This window comes from Odocoileus virginianus, unplaced genomic scaffold, assembly GCF_023699985.2.
Source record: "Odocoileus virginianus isolate 20LAN1187 ecotype Illinois unplaced genomic scaffold, Ovbor_1.2 Unplaced_Scaffold_2, whole genome shotgun sequence".
Classification (NCBI taxonomy): domain Eukaryota; kingdom Metazoa; phylum Chordata; class Mammalia; order Artiodactyla; family Cervidae; genus Odocoileus; species Odocoileus virginianus.
Genome location: NW_027224264.1, coordinates 3,502,350 through 3,517,084, shown reverse-complemented (window position 1 = coordinate 3,517,084; position 14,735 = coordinate 3,502,350). Strand labels below are relative to the sequence as shown.

The 14,735-nt window shown below is 38.0% G+C and overlaps 1 pseudogene; it reads right to left on the bottom strand.

Annotated features, from left to right (window-relative positions):
• Positions 1 to 13,136: 13,136 nt before the first annotated feature.
• Positions 13,137 to 14,338, bottom strand: LOC139033333 (mortality factor 4-like protein 1 pseudogene; annotated as a pseudogene).
• Between the last annotated feature and the right edge of the window lie 397 nt (positions 14,339 to 14,735).

The following is a 14,735-nucleotide window of genomic DNA, read 5'->3' as shown; positions in this document are numbered from 1 at the left end:
AAATATCAAACTGAGTTTTAAAATCCCTGGAGGAGGAAATGGCAACCTGCTCCAGTATTCTTGCTGGGATAATCCCATGGACAGAGGAGCCTGGTGGGCTACAGTCTATGGGGTCACAAAGAGTCAGACACAAGTGAAGTGTCTGAGCATACATATTATTTAAAATACACATACTTAAACTATGAGATCATAGAAATGTGAAAGAAATTATATAAAAACACATAACAAATAATTACAAATAACGAGAAACAGGGTACTGATGTTAATATCAGATAAAATAAACATGAATGAAAAGCATTATTCAGAATGTGATTATTAATTAGTGCTAACAAGCTATTAAAATATGAACTTGTTTATATTCAGTGATATATATAAGCTTAAAATATATAAAGATAAAATTGATTATGAACAGGAAGTTATAAATCTGCAAATATATGAATATTTAATGTGAATTTCCAAATGATTTATTCATTGTACAGTTTAAAATAGCAAGGTTTATGGAAAATACAAATAAAATTTGTAATCTAGTTAATATAGAAACTGCAACTGCCATTTACAGAATTTAGAAGTCATCGAACACTTCCATTAGTAGCCACAGACCAGAGCAAACTCAAACCAGATTTGTTACCATATGGACAACAGTGCATTAAATTAGAAGCTGATAACAAAATGTAGCCATATTTTCCAAAATAAAAAAATGTAAAACACTCTTATATAAATGACTCATGGAATGAAAAATAATACAGAAAATTTGAGTATCTAAATGAAATTATAATTTAAAACACTGTATATAAAATCTGAACTAGAAGAAAATTACCCATCAAAATACCAAGGGCATTTTTCACAGAACTAGAACAAAAAATACCTTAAAATCTATATGGAGGCACAGAGACAGCAAATAGCCAAAGTAATATTGAGGGGGAAAAAAATGGAGTTGGAGGAATCAAGCTCCCTGACTTCAGACTAGACTACAAAGCTATAGCCATCAAAGTAGTACGGTACCAGCACAAAAACAGAAATATAGATCAGTGCAACAGGATAGAAAGTTCAGAAATAAACCCAGGCACCTATGATCGATTAATCAATGACAATGGGAGCATGACTATACAGTGATGGAAAAACAGTCTTTTCAACAAATCGTGCTGGGAAAACTGGAAAACTACATGTAAAAAAAAAATGATCTTCTTTACCATCATACACAAAAAATAAGCTCAAAATTCATTAAAGACAGAAATGTGAGACTCAACATTATAAAACTCCCTAGAAGAAAACATAGGCAGAACACTCTGACATAAATCATAGCAATATCTTTTTTGATCCATCTCCCAGAATAATGGAAATAAAAACAAAAATAAACAAATGGGACCTACTTAAACTCAAAAGCTTTTGCAAAGCAAAGGAAACAATAAACAAAACGAAAAGACAACCCACAGATTGGGAGAAAATATTTGCAAATGATGTGGCTAACAAGAGATAGTCTCCAAAGGTTACAAACATGTGGCTTAACAACATCAAAACGAATAACCCAATCAGAAAATTGGCAGAAAGGCTTCCCTGGTAGTCTAGTAGTTAAAATCAGCCTTGCAATGCAGGGGATACTGATTTGATCCCTGGTCTAGGAAGATCCCACGTGCCACAGAGCAGCGAAGCCCATGTGCCACAACTACTGAAGCCCTTGTGCCTAGAGCCTATGCTCTGCAACAAGAAGCCCACACACCACAACTAGAGAGTAGCCCCCACTTGCCACAACTAGAGAAAAGTCCATGCAGCAATGAAGACTCAGCACAGCCATAAATAAATAAATACTTTTTAAAAAAATGGGAAGAAGATCTAAATAGATACTTCTCCAAAGAAGACATTCAAATGATCATGAGCACATGAAAAGATTTCAACATCACTAATTATTAGAGAAATGGAAATCAAAACTACAATGAGGTAATTACCTCACACCAGTCAAAACAGCTATTCTCCAAAAATCCACAAACAATAAATGCTGAAGAGGGTGTGGAGAGAAGGGAACCCTTGTACACTATTGGTGAGAATGTAAATTGGTACAGCTACTATGGAGAACGGTTTCAGTTCAGTAGCTCAGTTGTGTCCAACTCTTTGCATCCCCACGGACTGCAGCATGGCAGGCCTTCCATGTCCATTACCAATTCCTGGAGATCACTCAAACTCATGTCCATCAAGTCAGTGATGCCATCCAACCATCTCATCCTCTGTTGTCCCCTTCTCCTCCTGCCTTCAATCTTTCCCAGCATCAGGGTCTTTTCCAGTGAATCAGTTTTCTTTGCATCAGGTGGCCAAAGTGTTGGAGTTTCAGCTTCAGCATCAGTTCTTCCAATGAATATTCAGGACTGATTTTCTTTAGGATGGACTGCTTTGTTCTCTTTGCTGTCCAAGGGACTCTCAAGAGTCTTCTCCCACACCACCGTTAAAAGCATCAATTTTTTGGCGTTCAGCTTTCTTTATAGTCAAACTCTCACATCCATACATGACTACTGGAAAACCATAGCTTTGACTAGACCTTTTACTAGACCGAGGACCTTTGTTGGCAAAGTAATGTCTCTGCTTTTTAATATGTTGTCTAGGTTGGTACAGTGTGGTGATTCCTTAAAAAATTGAAAAATAGAGCTACCATATGGTCCTTCAATTCCAGTTCTGGGCATATATCCAGAGAAAAACATTATCTGAAAAGATATGTGAAAACCAGTGTTCACTGCAGCGCTGTTTACAATAGCCAAGACATGAACGCAAACTAAATGTCCATTGACAACAGAATGGATAAAGACAATGTGGGACATATACACAATGGAATATTACTCAGCCCTTAAAAAGACTGAAATAATGCCATTTGCAACAACAGGGGGGACCTAGAATGTGTCATACTGAGTGAAGCCAGAGAAAGACAAATACTATATATCCCTTATATGTGGAATCTAAAAAGTAATGATACAAATGAACTTACTTACAAAACAGAAACAGACTCAGACTTAGAGAACAAACTTAACGGTTATTGGGAGGGAAAAGTTGGGTTGGGAAGGGGTAGTTAGAGAGCTGGAGATCAACACGTATACACTGCTATATTTAAAATGGATAACCAACAAGGGCCTACTGTATAGCACAAGGAACTCTGCTCAATGTTATGTGGTAGCCTGGATGGGAGGGGAGTTTGGGGGAGAACTGATACATATGTATAGCTGAGTTGCTCTGATGTCCACCTGAGACTATCACAGTGTTATTAATTGGCTATACTGCAATGTAAAAAGTTAAAAAAATAAAAATAGAGACTGACATAAAAAAACAAAAATAAATTAAAAACATAGAAATAACATCTTAATGCATTGAAGTTGATAAAATAGTAGAGAGTAGCTATACATTCACAATATTTTTTATTTATGAAGATGAAAACTATAGACTATTGAAGAAAACATGAAATAATACATAAGGCAGTATAATGTGATATTACTATAGCTATATTTTAGATTTTTAAAAAGAACACTGAATAACTGTATATGAATACCTTGAATAATGCATATATAACCAAATAGAACCTAGAAAAATATAATTTAATAAAACTGAACAAACTAACTTGAATATATGACTTGGTAAGTTTCTACCCGAATTATCTTTCTTTAGTTAGCAGCTTTATACTGTGAACAAAATAATAGAAGTCTGGACACTGGCGAATGAATAGGCAAGAAGATTCTGAACAAAACTTCATATTTGAATGAAAATAAAGGGGTTAACATCATGATGTAATAGAAACTGGATTCACCATCCTTCTGGAAATAACTGAAATTAATGGATGAACTTCATGAAATAATTTTTAAGACACTAGGTATTATGCATTTAAGGGCCTCATCTACTTAAGGTGAGCTATATATTTGTACCAGTTTATGGGAGAAGATTTCTAGGAAACTGAGGAAAAGAGAAGTCAGGCAAGTCCAGTGAACCTTCTGCACTGAGTATATGAAACAGGCTATGCGATGGGACACAAAAGGCCTAGAGTTTGCAGGACACAATTCAAGAGTGAAGAGAGTAACACAGAAAAACGACTCCAGATCTCTGCAGAAGGTCTCATTCAATTATTGAACTCAGTCAACTCATGAGCATATGCTTCTGAGGAAGTGACCCAAGACCAGAAGTGAACCATACAAAAGGATTAGAGGAAACAGCATTAAGAATTCATACAGGGCCAGGAATAATGCCTGTTTCTTTCAGCCAAACTGGAAAGTTTCATGAAGATTCGTGGCTCACTGGTAGAGTAAAGAGGATGGGTCTTACCTCCATAGAAGAGAAAATACTTAGCCCAAGACTGACCACTGTCCTGGTTTTACCTAATAAATCTTAAAAGCAAATCCTGGAAGATTAAATTGTTTTCAGGTAACTTAGCTGTGTACCAGAAGGAAGATGGAGATTTTTTTGGAATTAAAGAAAAGTTTCCAGAACTCAACAAGGTTAAATCCACAATGGCTGGCATGCCATTTAAAAAAAAAAAAAAAACATGAAAAGATGCAGATGAGAACCCAAATGAGAGCAGAAATTAATAAACAGAAACCAACCCAGAAATTACACAATGACACAGTGCTTAGAATTAGCAAAGGACATATCAATTATTATAATTTCAGTCTTAAAGAAGTTAGAGACATGAAAGATATGTGAAAGTTACTTAGTTCTTTACAACTCTTTGTGACCCCATGGACTATACAGTCCCTGGAATTCTCCAGGCCAGAATACTGGAGTGGGTAGCCTTTCTCTTTTCCAGGGGATCTTCCCAGCCCAGGGATTGAACCCAGGTCTCCTGCATTGCAGGTGGATTCTTTACCAGGTGAGCCACCAGGGAAGTATGGCACAAATCAAATTTACACAGATTAAAAACTCCAAAATATGCTAAATGGATTAAGGGCATATTAGATACTATAGAAAGAAATATTGTGAATGTGGAGATATTCAATGCAAATTATAAAACAGAAGATAATAAAACCATAAAATGAGAAAATCAGTGAGCTGTGGGCAATGTCAAAAAGTCAATTACATGTGTAATTAACATCCTCAAAGATAAAACAGAGATAAATGTGAAAAAAAACTTATTGAATAAATAGTGGCAGACAGTGTCTTAAATTTGATGAAATGTAATCTAGTCAGTTCAATATACACCTGTAGTCATATCAATTATTTGATGATTCCTTGGAAAAGACAAGAGGTTTATTTGGGTGGCGGTTTGATAGGATTCCTTATGAGAGAAAGTCTCTCATAGTAGGGAACCTTCCAGATACTTTTGGATCATTGCTCAGAAGAGGGATAGGGGACTGACAGAGGGGAGGGAAACAGAAAGAGAGCTTACATATATAAGTGATGTCACTTAGCATCATGGCAGTGAATCTCTAGGGTCAGAACTCTGACGGCAACAATAGTTTGGGGTCTTTTATAGACTCAGGGTTTGTCAAATCTGTGGCTAGCAGATGTTGGGTGCAGCTGAAGTCTGGGTTGAAGTATGGATTTTCTCAGGGATGATTTCTACAAATTTTGCTCAGCATTAAGTGTTATTTCAGATTGGGAATTTGACACTTACATTGTGGTAACACTGGAATTCATATCCAATTTTCCAGGATTTTCTGTGGTATTTTTTAAATCACTTAAAGTGTGGTATTAACATTTGTTTTGAGATTTTGCTAGACCATTTTTACAAAGGCTATTTCTTACTGTATGTAATCACTGAAGTCTCTATTTTCATAACTTATATTTAGGCAATATTTTAGTAGAAATTTCCTTTAATGCCACAGACTATAACAGAACAAACAACCCCCCCCCCAAAAAAAAGAAAGAAAAGCAAAACAAAAAGACTCAGTTACCTTTCCTAGTCTGCAAATTGCCTCTTTTCTGTAGCCCAACATGAAAGCTTGATGTCTGCTCAAGTCCTTTTTGAGCATGTATCTCAGCTTTCCGAGTTTTCCCATATATGTGGCTGGTGTTGAACATCCTAATTCCACAAAAAGCCTCACTCTAGTTCCTTATGTGGTCTGTTGTATGTCTCTGCCCATAATCTCTTGCCTCAGGTGTCTGTGGATTTATTGTCCTCTTGCAGCTTTTATAAGAAGGGCCAGCTACTTATCCCACCTGTGTCCAGAGTTGGGAGAAGTAGAAATGAGTGCTTTGCTTCAGGTATCCCCTAAACATGTTAGAACAGATGTATACAATAATCTGCAAATAAGATCAGCCAGTTCTCTCTGGTTTAAGAGAGGGAACTGGGAACTAGAGTGCTCCCACTGCAAAAACCAAGACTGGCTCCACACCAGAAGAATGTGGGGAAAAGTAAACATACAAATAAATTTTTCTATCATTTTGGAGGATGTTTTTTTCTGATTGAGTGTTCACTTGGTTTCTATAAACCTTTGACTGTTCTCCAGAAATCTGACAAAGATGGTTCAGAGAGCCCTGCTTATTTTGTATTTTTCCTGAAGTAGAATAAGGCCTTGGAAATTTATAGTACCCCATTTTTATGACTACCCATAGTTTTAATAAATCCCAGATCTGTAGTGAAAATCCACATTGACTCAAGTGTTGGTCTTTCTTTTAAGGATTTGTGAGGTGAAAGTGAAAGTCACTCAGTCATGTCTGACTCTTTGGGACCCAATGGACTATACAGTCCATGGAATTCTCCAGTCTAGTATACTGGAGTGGGTAGACTTTCCCTTCTTCAGGGGATCTCCCCAAACCAGGGATCGAACAGGTCTTCTGCATTGCATGTAGATTCTTCACAACTTATTAAACGTTTCAAAAACTTTTTTTCAATTTAAAACTTTTTTATATTGTTTCCTATTTCTTTTTTTGGCTGTGCTCTACAGACAGCACGTAGGATCTTCTTTCCCTGACCAGAGATGGAACCCATGCCCCCTACATTTAGCAGTCTTAACCACTGGACTGACAGGGAAGTCTCTCTTTGATTTCTGATTGTAGTTTGGTATCCCCTTCCATCTCCTTACTTTAGACTTCTGCACAATTATTTTTATAGCTTCTTAAGTTGGAGACTTAGATCATTTATTCTAGATATTTATTTTCCTGTATGTTCATTTCTTTTGTTATTACTCATTTAAATAACTTATCTAATTTTGCTGTGATTACTGACTTCATCTATGGGTTATTTAGAAGTATGTTCCTTAGTTTTTAAAGTTTGTCTATTTTCTGGATTTTTTCCCCTAGTAGGAGATTAAATTCCATTGCAATCAGACTGTATACTTATAATAAACTTCTAACTTGTCTTATGGCCATGTATGATGTCATATAAATGGAATCATATCACATATAGTCTTTCGGATCTGGCTTCTTTTATCAAAGTACATTTAAGATTAATCTCAGTTGAATGAATTACTAGTTCCTTATTTTTACTGCTAAGGAACACTCCATTCCATGTGTGTTCCAAGGTTTATCTATCCATTCACCTTTTGAAAGGCATCTAAGTTCTTTCAGTGTGGGGAAAATTTTGAACAAAACTTCTATATATATGTCCAAGCTTTTGTATGAACATAATTTACATTTCTCTTGGATAAATCCTTAGGATTTGGATTGCTAGACACATGTTGTGTGGTTATTTAACTTCATAAGAATCTGCCAAACTGTTTTCTAAAATGATTATAACATTTTACATTCTTACCAGCAGTGTGTGGTATTTCAGTTGTTCTGCATTCTCTCCAGAACTTTGTATTTTAAGTTCTTGTTTATAGTTTTATCCATTTTAATAGGTGTGCTGTGATAACTAATTACGTTTGGTTCCATTTTTCCTAAATGGTGATCAACATTGTTCTTCATTAGGGGAAAATAAATAAAAACAAAATGAGGTATCTCTGTAGTCATACCAAAATAGCTAAAATTAAGAAGGCTGACAATTCCAAACTTGGTTAAGATGTAAAACAACCGGAACTCTCAGATGTTGTTTTGGTTGTTGGAAATAGTACAAACAGGGCCTTGAGAAAGAAACAGTCTTATTTTCTTACAATATAATTTTCTTCCCTGTAGTAGCTGAGATTTGAAAATTATGAAAAATATAAGACTGAGAATTGTTGGTGTCCAAATCACATTGGAGAGGCGTCAGGTAAATATGAAGAAGTTATGTCTACAGTTAGAAGGAACTAGGAATGATAGTGATTGGAAGCAGGTGACTAAAGTATCAATGTAACTTGGAAGTTTCTCACTTTTGTTGTATTTGGTTTAAGCTACAATTTTAAGATAATTGTTGAAAAAGCTTAAATTTAACTAACATCTTATGGAAAAAACCCAAATGAACTTTTCAGCTAACCCAATATTAATAAAGAATTATTGAGTAATGTTAACATCATGGCATCATGAAATGCTCCCCTTTTCTCGCCTCTTCAGTCTATAACCATTAAAACAGCTATAACTCAACAAAGATGCTTCTGCCCAGGACTCTGGACAGTTCCACACATCTGTACATCTAAAGGAAGGTGGAGTGGACACATAGAAGAGGTAGAGCAAGGGGAGCACTTGAGATGGTGCCTGTGATCCTGGACCCCCGGTTGCAGTGGCTGAGCCTGCAGCCCCGAGAACCCAGTAGCATGAGGGAAGGCAACGCATATAACCAGCCTTTCAGCTGCAGTGGTGTCCACAGTCACAGGGAGCTAACTGAACACAGGGGCAGTAAAACCTGTGACCCTGTCCCATCAGGCATAGAGGCACCTATGACTCTGGCACTGCAATACCACCTACAGTGGTGGCATCCATGAACCCAACAACCCTAGTCAAGGCAAAGACACCTTTGACCCTGGGTCCCCACCCCTCCTCATGATGGGAGAGTATACAACTCAGGATACTGGATCCAGTACAGGTGCCCACCATCCTGGTGCCACAGGCAGCATTGCCAGTTACACCAGTAGCAGCAAGGCATCCATGACTCCAGAGGCACAATCAGCAACACTGAGGGGAGATACCTCTGAAAGAGTCCTTGTAGGGTGGAAAGCTTCAATTCTCAGGTATACCCAGAGGTAGCTCTGAGAAGAGAAATGAAAACCTTGTAATGTAGTGCCACCTACTGGAAAAGAAAAGAAAGGCCCCTAATTACTAACCTGTTGAATTCTTAGAATCAAGGAAGAGAGAAGAATAAAGAGGCGAGGAAGAGAAGGAAGAAAGGTGTTGGTTACTTCAAATGCATCAGCAAAGGAACCACATCAAGTAACATGAAGAACCACACTAACATAGTATCACAAGAAGAGAATGACAGTTCCCAAGAAGCCAAACTTAAAGTCATGGAACTTTGCCATGTAACTGATACAGAATTCAAAGTAACTGTCATGAAGAAACTCAGTGATATATAAGAAAACCTAGAAAGGCAGTTCAGTCAGCTCATGAATAAAATTAACAGAAGGAGAAATTGAAACTCTTAAAAAAAAACAGTATGTGTGCTCAGTTATGTCCAACTCTGTGACCCCACAGACTGCATCCCACAAGACTTCTCTGTCCATAGGATTTCCCAGGCAAGAGTACTGGAGTGGGTTGCCATTTCCTACTCTAGGGGATCTTCCTGACCCAGGGATCAAACCTGCATCTCTTGTGTCTCCTGCATTGGCAGGTGGATTCTTTACCACTGAGCTACCTGTGAATCCCTAAAAAAAAAGTACCAAATTATTAAGTTGAAGAACCCCCCAAAATTAAATGAATAATGCATAGAAAGCATTGTAAATAGAAAACACCATTTGAAAAGCAGAATCAGTGAGTTCAAAGGTAGAACTCTAGCAATGACACACATAAGAGAAAGAAATAAAATCTAAAAAAATGAAGAAATTCTATGAGAACTACTCAACTCTACTACAAAGGGAAAAATTAAGATAATAGGTATCCCAGAAGGAGAAGGGTAGAAGGTAGTATAACAGCATTCATTTGAAGAAATAATAGCTGAGAACTTCCCAAATTTGGGGAAGGAACTGAATATATAAGTCCATGAAGCTAGAATACCTAATTACCTCAATGCAAAAAGACCTTCCTCAAGATGTATTATATTAAAAACTATCAAAATTCAATGACAAAGGCAGAATTTTAAAGTCAGCCAGGGAAGAAAAAATGGTAACCTACAAAGAAACTCCTATTAGGCTATCAGCAGATTTCTCTATAGTCAAGGAGAGGGTGGAATGACATACTCACAATACTAAAAGATAAAAACTGTCAACCAATAATACACTATTTAGCAAGATGCCATTCAGCTATGAAGGAAAAACAAAAGCCTTTCCCAGAAAAAGAAAAGCTGAGGGAGTTTGTCAACCCAAGACCTGCTTTACAAGACATGTTGAAAGCAGCTCTTCTATCTGAAACAAAAAGGCAAAGGCACATAAAGCTTTGAGTAAGGTGATAGAATCAGATATTTTCAATTCCATATTAGAATGGGCTGTTAAACAGTTAATTATAGCATGAAGGTTAAAGAGAAAAGACAGTAAAAAATGATTACACCTACTGCAATTTGGTAAGAAAATCAAAACATAAAAAGGGATAGATAATGTGAGATAACAGGAGCATAAAAGGGGGAAGAGAAAAAGAATGAACATCAGGCAAATAAAGATAAGATGCTATCAGCAGCAAAAGGGCTATTTTGTCTATGAGACATCTTAAAAATACCTCCTGGTAACCACAAAACATACATCTATAGCACAGACACACACAAAAGAGGAAACTGAGAAAAACATAGAAAACTACTAACATAAAATGGTAGAAAACACAAAAATAAATGAGTTACAGAACAATCAGAAAACAAAAAGTAAAACTGCTACCTCATGCCATATACAAAATAAACTCAAAGTGGACTAAAGACTTGAATATGGCGTATGAAACCATAAACTCCTAGTAGAAAGCATAAAGAGTATGTTCTTTAACATCAGTTTAGCAGTACCTTTCTGGATGTCTCATGCAAGGGAAGCAAAACCAAAAATAAATAAGTGGACTACAGCAAATTAAATGTTTTCTGCACAGCTCAGGAAACCAAGACATAATCAAAAGACAACCTACTAAAAGAGAGAAAGTAATTGCAAATCATAAATTTTATAAGAGTTAATGGCCAAAATATGTAAAGAACACATACAAGTTAATAACAAAAAGAATCGCAGTTTTTCTTTTCCATTTATTTTTATTAGTTGGAGGCTAATTACTTTACATCATTACAGTAGTTTTTGTCATACATTGAAATGAATTAGCCATGGATTTACATGTATTCCCCATCCCGGTCCCCCCTCCCACCTCCCTCTCCACCCATTACAGTATACTAACACATATATATGGAATTTAGAAAGATGGTAACGATAACCGTATATGCAAAACAGAAAAAGTGACTCAGATGTATAGAACAGACTTGTAGAATCCCAGTTTTTAAAAATGGACAGAGGAGCTGAATAAACATTCTTCCAAAGACGACATATTATAGTTCAATAGGCAAATGAAAGGATGTTCAGCATCCTTAATTATTAGAGAAATGCAAATCAAAACCACAATGAGCTATTGCCTCACAACTGTTGGAATGCTATTATGAAAGAGGTAGGAAATAACAAGTGTTGGAGAGGATGTGGAGAAAAGAACTGTCATTTTGTGCTTACTGCAAGGCAAATGGCTCTGCCAGTTGGGACTACAATTTATGAAGCTGGCGGAGTGATAACTTTCATTGTTGTAGAAAGTCTTATCATATATACAATTCTGAACAGTTCATATGGAAGAGAGGTGTGAGCAGGCAGAACTTACCAATAAGTTCTTGATAACTTGAACTTACCAATACTGCAATGACACTGGCCCAGGAGACAGAGATCATCTGGGTCCCTGGAACCTGGAGCATATCTCCCTGAAAGATTTATCTGCCTCAGCTGCCACCAAGGGTCCCTGAGTTTCAGGATCAGATATAATACAACAAAGCAGGATCTCCCTATGAAAAAATAAAAATATTTTTTGTCACATTTGCTTCAGAATGAACACAAAGCAAAGAAGGTAGGATGCTGAAGAATTACTTCTTAACATTATACATTAACAGCTTTAACTTCTAGGTAATTCTGCCTCATAAGCAGGATGTTAAGACAGTGACCTGTTTATAGTAAAATAGTGATACATCCGCAAGTGACTTCTGAACTAAGGTTGTTTAATATGCATGCTTGTTGATGCAGTATGGTCACCCAGAAAGTCACTCTGCCAGTAATAGCTTTCAGTAGATGTAGCCTTAGTCCTGAGACACTGGCCACCAGCTTCAGTGTACCAATATTGGGAAAAGTAATCAAATATTAGAATACTTGCACAAAGAATTAATTGGTGAACAAACCAGAATTAGAGGGAAACCCAAAACATCATATGACTAACATTAAAGCATAATTTTTAGAAATACTTGTAGTAAGATAACTTTATGTTAACAAAGTTATGGTTATTTGTGAAGAATACATTAGTTTACTAATCATGCAGAGCGGGTCAGATGAGAACTGAATATGGGATGGATTGTGTTACTATTTATTACCCCTAAACTTTATGTCTGAGTTTAGATGACTAAAATATATATATGTTTTGAAATTTAAAGAAAAAATTTATTGAAGATCTGAAAAACAATTTCTAAAAGATTAACTTTTCCAGAAAACTGTAGCTACACAATGCATTGCGTCTATCATGTTAAAACGTGCATTAGACACAAATACAAAAACCATGAAACAAGCCACCGTTCTTCAACAATCTGAGCAAAGATAAAATGCCTAAGGAACAACATGGATGGATGACTCGCAAAGGATGGGCTCTTTAAAGCACCATAAAAAAAAGGGGGAGCACAAATGGATGAGTGTTCAGTTATATACACTGAATTGAACCTTTGGCACTAGGAATCAGAGCATTCTGTCATATAGCATTAACACATATTATAAAAGTGCGTAGTGTCAAAGGAATAGACACTACCACCGTTCAAAAGCAGCTCTGCCCACTAAGCAATAAAACAACTGACAGCATGTCTGTTGTCCATCACCGAATAAACTGGTAGCAACTTTGAAAAGAAAAAAGGAGCTGTAACTCCTTTTATTTTCTCTGTTTAAAATCAAACAGAAAACAAACATCAATTTTGTTATACACGAACATTTCCAAAGTACATTGTTTCTACAGGAGAAGGACTAAGAAACAAAATGTGCTTACAGAGATAAAAAATGGGTGGGTGCAAGCATATCACACAGATTTCCAGTGGGACTCACGGGAGCAACTTCATAATTGCTGGCACTAAACAAAGTTGTAGTGTTCTTTGCTGGGTATGTGAGGAAATTATGAAGATAATTCATTCAAAAATAAAGCAAGGCTCTTCTCATCCAGAGGTGTATAAAACAACATTGCTCCAATTCGTACAAACAGTCTCAGGAGATGTGGCGCCCCGTACACCTGGGACATGGGTGCATCAGGGTGGTCCGCAAGGATCTCAGCGTACTGCGGCCTCTCAAATTTGTAGAGCAGTTGAGTGCCCAACATCATGCTGACCTACTCCTTTACAGTGGCCAAATTTCATTGATTGCATACTCCTTATTATCTGTGTTCCTTCAAGATTTCCGGTACGTTGAATAACCCTCTAAATGGAGGGCTTTGATGGTGGCTCAGCGGTAAAGAATCTGACCACGTGTTACAGGAGCAACAAGAGACACCAGTGCGATCCCTGGGTCAGGAAGATCCCCTGCAGAAGGGCATGGTAACTCACTCCAGGATTCTTGCTGGGAGAATCCCATGGACAGAGGAGCCTCGTGGGCTGCAGTCCATGGGGTCGCAAAGAGTCGCATAAGAATGTCGCACTCTGGAACACACGCACTAGGAAGGAATCCACATTCTTCTCGACAGGAAGATGAGAGAGGGTGTTTGGGCTGGGTAATTGAGTTCTAGTCATCCCCTAGCCACCGTTTGAGTTGTTCGGGGATCGTGACTTTGACGTCAACTCTGCTCATGAAAGTTTCCTCGTTTTCAACAGTTGGGATTACTCGAGGCTTTCTCTGGGAAGGAGGCTGAGGTGACTCACGGGGGCAGCCACCACCTCCAGCTGCAGGGGAGTTCTAAGTTTGTTCTTTTTCGTTTTTGCTTCAATGTTTCTCTGCTGCATTGCACCAGGATTCTTGCCAGGGGCCGCCCGTCACATGCGTCTTCCCCTCCGCATGCCGCGGCTGACTGGCCCTTTGAAGTTCCTCTTGCTTTGCAGGTTGGGATCCACGTGCTTGCGGACTCTGCTTTCTGGAATCCCGTCCAAGCACTGTAAATGTATGAAGTATGGCAATTGCTTCTCTTCGGTGGCAACTTCTAGCTCCTTGGTTTCATAAAGAAGCAGCTCCACAAGCACGGCCCTGTCGCAGCCTCTTGGCATTGAGGCTTTGTGTCCTGCTTCGGTGCTGTGGATGAGACATTGGCTACTGCCCCGCCGCCTCCTCCCACCAGCCCTGACAACTGCCACCAGCTCTCTAACCCACGAAGCTGTGCGTCAGGCTTCCCCTCAGGCATCGCCAACTCTACGTCCTGGTCCCAATGCCCCTGCGACCGCAGACGGCCCAGCAACTGGACGTCAGTGTTTCGTGAGGAGCTAAATATTTAACCGGGTAAGAAGATCAACGAGACGAGTATTTTGGTCTTCAAACACTCAGACTGTATAAAATATGACCGCAGATCTCCAGGGGCTACAGGAGACCTGGGTTCGATCCCTAAGTCAGAAAGATCGCCTGAAGAATGGCATGGTGACCCACTCACAGGTTCATGCCTGGATAATC